Source organism: Octopus bimaculoides, chromosome 29 (genome assembly GCF_046866305.1).
Source record: "Octopus bimaculoides isolate indiv1 chromosome 29, ASM4686630v1, whole genome shotgun sequence".
Classification (NCBI taxonomy): Eukaryota; Metazoa; Mollusca; class Cephalopoda; order Octopoda; family Octopodidae; genus Octopus; species Octopus bimaculoides.
The window spans coordinates 18,644,405-18,649,939 of record NC_142956.1 but is presented as its reverse complement, the minus strand read 5'-3'; the positions used below and the strand labels follow the sequence as shown (position 1 = coordinate 18,649,939).

At 35.7% G+C, this 5,535-nt stretch overlaps 1 long non-coding RNA gene across 1 annotated transcript; it reads right to left on the bottom strand.

Moving 5' to 3' along the window:
- Nucleotides 1-731: 731 nt before the first annotated feature.
- On the bottom strand, nucleotides 732-5,240 carry LOC149130411 (uncharacterized). The gene is made up of 2 exons (XR_016238938.1): nucleotides 3,914-5,240; nucleotides 732-859 (listed from the first exon to the last, which is right to left on the bottom strand). It is a non-coding gene; the product is annotated as an uncharacterized LOC149130411 (long non-coding RNA).
- Nucleotides 5,241-5,535: the final 295 nt, after the last annotated feature.

The following is a 5,535-nucleotide window of genomic DNA, read 5'->3' as shown; positions in this document are numbered from 1 at the left end:
AAAGAAGTAAAATAGTAATATATTCTACATCTGATAGAAAGGTTATATAGCATTAGCAAAGACAGTCTTTCTGCCAAGTTTTAGCCATTAATAATGTTTTTCTCTTTGAATTTTTCTTTCAGAAACAAGAAACAGGAAAATGTCAATCATTTCTATAATAATTAAATAGTGATGTAGGCAGATGATCCTTGGGAATGAAACTAATTAGTTCGTTTAGTCAATGATAAATATGTCCCACAAGAGGTTATTATGAAATCTTATCAATTCAAATTAGGAGAAAAAAAACCTATACAGAAACAAACCTTGAAATTGTTATGTTACAAACTTTGATTTTGTTTTTCTTCTTCTTCTTCTTCTTATTCTTATTATTATTATTATTATGAAGAAGGAAGAGGAGACTGCAAGCTGGCAGGATTGTTACTGCACCAGAAAAAATGTTCAGAAGCATTCTCTTCTGAATCTCTAACTCCTGAGTTCAAATACTGCTAAGGTTAGCTTTGCCTTTCATCTTTTTGGGGTTGATGAAATAAGTACCAGCCTAATATACTCAAATTGCTGTAACTGAGGAACCTCTTTCACACGAAATTACTGACCTTGTGCCTAAACTAGAAAGAATTTAATTTCCTTACCTTTTAATCTCCAAGGTATATTCTGCATGGCAGCGATAGTAGTCACAAAATCGCCAATTCAAATCTTTTTGGGATACATTTCAGATGAAAAAAGTGGATATGTTACCATTCTGTGTAACTTCATAGTTAGCATAATTGCAAAAGTCAAATCATATTCGAGATTATGATACTCGTTTCCCCACTCAATCATTCTTTTCATATTGGGCACTTCAATACGAATCCAACATGTCCTGTAAGAAATAGATAAATAGATAAATCAATATTATTGACTTGTTTTCCCATATGTAAGATTTAAGGACTTTTTTGTTTTCATCATCATCATCATCATCATTGCTTTGACACCTACTTTTCCATGCTTGGGAGCAGAGCTTTCTTTGGGTACAATTCGACACCCTTCCTGCTATAATATCCCAGTCTATTGAATAACAAAGTGCCTGGGCATGTTTTACATATTGAACTGGAAACAAATGACACCATATAAACGAGCCTTTTGTTTACTAAGATCGTGCAACATGTCAAGAATCCCAGAGATGCTTTTGAGGTGCAAATCCATTTATCCTTTTGGGTAATTTTATAGATTTCTGCACTTGTAAAAGATGAAAAGAAAGTTTTTTTTCAGTATAATACGTCGGGGATTTTTAGGGGGCTGTACCTCTGAAAAACCTAAACCTTGTGTATAATACGCACCCCTTCTCTAACTTGAGTCAGAGAGGTCTATATAACGTCCTTGGTTTGTAAACATATATATACAGTAACATCCTTTATTATTATTGTATATATAAACATAATGCAAACGTGTAGCTTTTTTGTGCACTTTGTTTGTGGAAAATAAAGAAATAACAGTAATAACGTCAGTGAAAAATAAATATTAAGTAAATTGCCTTTCACATATTTATCACTTAGAAAATATGTTTCATTTTTAACCTCGTATATAGCACGCACTAGAAATTTTGACCATTAAATTTTTGGAAAAAAGTGTGGATTATATTCGAGGATTTACAGTGTATATTATATATATATATTACACACATATATATGTCGGATGCAAGAAGTGAAAAAAAAAGAGGAAAGGGGTGGATATTCGACACCATAGATTTTACTGTTATTTCTAGCTTGTGAAGAGACTACATACAGGTTCCGTTGATGCGTTGCGGGGGGGGGGGACTATACTACGCATGCGCAAATAAGTTTTTGAAAAACTTCCATAAAGTTGACAGAGGGAGGGGTGCGAATGATGTTTGTCAGTATTAAATGCGTTGGGACCCACCCATTTACTTTTTTTCGTAAATTCAAATATAATCGTAATTTACACCAGGGGTTTTCCAACTTTTTGACTTGCGGACCCCTTTATATTTCAGGCTTTACCTTAGGGACCCCCTTATAAACGCTTATGAAATTTATACATAAATATTTGCTTAAAATAACATTTTTGCATTTATTTATTTAACAGTATTTAACAGAATAGGTTTATTGTCAATTAAAAGATTTCGATTAAAAAACATGTATAAAATCAAATTGCCCGCGGACTACAGTTTGAAAACCCCTGATTTACACCGTCTGAAAAGTATTTGTAGAAAATTTCACAACAAAAATAGGTGGTGGGGGGCAAAAACTAGTAACAAGTAAAATGAGTAATTAGCGATTTCTAATTAATTTTCTGACAACTTGTTTGAAACCATTATACTGCATAGTTTTTTTTTCTTCTTCTTTGTATTGCTACATTATATTTACGACTAAAAGTGGGTCAACATAGTTGTAGTTGAGACGATGCAATATATGGTAAGAATGGATATATAAGGGTGGAAGACCACAGGAACAATACTGTATATCCAACGCAAGATTTAATATATATGTGTGTTCAAATCATTCTAGAATCAATAAATATATAGTTTTAAGTCTCTAAAATGTCTAAAAAGTAAGGTAAAATAAAGAATACCATGTGGTTATTAAGCAAGCTACTTACCACGAATTTTTTGATTTCAAGCAAAACAAAGGTAATTTTCCAGTTTCGGGAGGTAAAAAAGTAAATAAAAATACAAGGGAAATAACTTAACGTCTTACTAGTATTATCCGTACTATGAAATGTGATTTTTTTTTTAGCTGTTTATAAATAAAATCACACACGTGATTGAAGTTAACTGTTTATATATAAATCACACACGTGATTGAATATCATTGTACCGGCTGCACAACAACTTATGGTAATCTTCCAGTATAGGGAAATAACAGTCAAACTAAAGCGTTTGACCCGAGCTCAAAAATAAAAATAATAAATTAGTGTAATAGGTGTAAAACAATATGAAGAATGCGCGCTCGCGAACGGGTGGGGTGAGGAGAGTACGGATAATACTAGTAAGACGTTAAGTTATTTCCCTTGTATTTTTATTTACTTTTTTTACATCCCGAAACTGGAAGATTACCCAAATTCAAAGGCCCAAGGTGTTGCGTCTCCTCATGTCTATACAAGAAATATTCAAGAACTCTCGCAGTGAGTGTGAATTATAACGCTTATGGACATTCGTAGTTTTGGTAGAAGTAAAGAATGCGTTGTTGTTGGCACTCCGTCGCAGTTGATCCGATCAACGGAACAGCCTGCTCGTGAAATTAACATACAAGTGGCTGAGTACTCCACAGACACATGTACCCTTAACGTAGTTCTCGGTGATATTCAGCGTGACACAGTGTGACAACGCTGACCGACCCTTTGAATTACAGGCACAACAGAAACAGGAAGTAAGAGTGAGAGAAAGTTGTGGTGGAAGAGTACGGCAGGGTTCGCCACCATCCATCCCCTGCTGGGTCTCGTGGAGCTTAAGGTGTTTTCGCTCAATAAACACTCACAACGCCCGGTCTGGGAATCGAAACCGCGAGTCCGCTGCCCTAACCACTGGGCCACTGCGCCTCCACAAAAGAATACGTACACCAGCTGTTTTCGACATAAGAAAAACCTTGACCTTAACCGCCGGGTGGGCGTATTCTTTACCTGTTTTTGGGACTAAATGTGTAATGCTATAAAATGCACAGCTTTTGCATAAACTTTACCCTGCTCTCTTTTGCAAACGTAACATGTTTGTAAGATGACGGTCCAATAAACTGCATGCATTTTGTTGAGTTTGAATATATATACACGTACAACATTTGTGTAATTAGATTGAGCATTTCTTGTAGGAAAATAATTCATTATGGAATAAAGAGTGAATCATTAACTACGCCATGTTATAATATTAAAAGCAATTAAACTTATATATTAAAAGGGGAGAGGTGAATATAATTGTCTCATTTACCTTTTATTCTGTCAGTGTTACGTATATACTCATACTCTCTTTAACAACTTTCATCTTGTACATTTTCCAGCCATAAATCCATCGTTATCGACGACCTGGGTACACTAGTTTAAAGATCTAAGTTACGGATGCAACGACACATTTAACTGAAATGACGGTATGAAAATCGTTAGTTCGTTATAACTGGAGGGAAAGTGACGTCACAAGATGCAGAATGCACATTACTCTTCTACTTGTTTCAGTCATTTGACTGCGGCCATGCTGGAGCACCGCCTTTAGTCGAACAAATCAACCCCTGAGCTTATTCTTTGGAAGCCTAGTACTTATTCTATCGGTCTCTTTTTGCCGAACCGCTACGTTACGGGGACGTAAACACACCAGCATCGGTTGTCAAGCGATGGTGGGGGGGACAAACACAGACACACAAACATACATATAGATATATATATACGACGGGCTTCTTGTTTGTCCCCTTGTGGGCAATAAAGAAATAAGAAACATATCGTTACGTAGACGCATCGGGATCTCTTTATTCAAGTAGTGCTCGTATTTGTAGGTTGTGGAAGACATCCTTGATTCTCTTTTCCTTCTATTTATAAGAAGCCTATGTGCTTTATCTTAACCTTTGATTTGCTTCTCGGATAAGTTTCCCTGTCACTGCACTATTTTTAAGACAATAAAAGACATGAAGCACCTACTGTTTTAAAATTGTTATAACTTTCGTTGTATTGTATGTACAGACTTGATTTTTTTTGTTTTGAATTTTAATAAAGGACTGGATGAATAATATGTTTATGTAAAACATTAAGGGATAGAAGAAAGAGTTGACCCTTAGAAATATACCCCCTTGGGGCCATTACTTTCCTTAAATCAGTCAGGCATGGATGATAGTAACCCATCCGGTACATTGTTCTCAGTATAACTTTAAGTACAAGGTATGTCCTTATCGTCATCTCGGGTAATTTCACCGTCGATATCTGCCTGAGTAAATCCTTCAAAATCATCGCCCGAGTCAGAAACAAACAAGATTTCTTCCAGAATAGGTTCAAATGTAGGAGCAGCCATTTTCGCTCAGTAAAACATCTAAGCTACTAAGTTCGATTTCAAAGCTTGATCACTTGGTGGTTTGTATATAAACAACGAAAAAAGGTGTAAAAAAAAAGGGAAGTTTAGACTCATTCCGAATCGAAAGTAGCCGGTTTACAGGTTGAAACACTTAAATAAACGTAGCAGTGTGGTTATTTTAAGCACCTTTCTCAAAGCACAAAACGTGTCTACTGGTACAGGGGAGACAACTCGTGGGTGACATCTTGATGCTCTATTCTGCTCCAACTTGTGAATTTCCAAGGATATTTCCTTTATCTAACAAGACATAAGCAAAGAAGATACACTGAATATACCTCCAAAATTTCAACAGTTCATGCCAGATGCTAGGCCAAACATACCTGCAAGTTTCATCCGAATCCATCCAGAGGTTCTTGAGATATCTTGTCCACAAACAAACTTGAGTGAAAGCAATATCCCACCGCCTTCCCTAAGGTGCAAACATCTTTGTAATACCTAAGCGAACAATTTCAAGGTTTTACATGCACTACTCCTTTGTACAAAAGAAACAAAGGCAG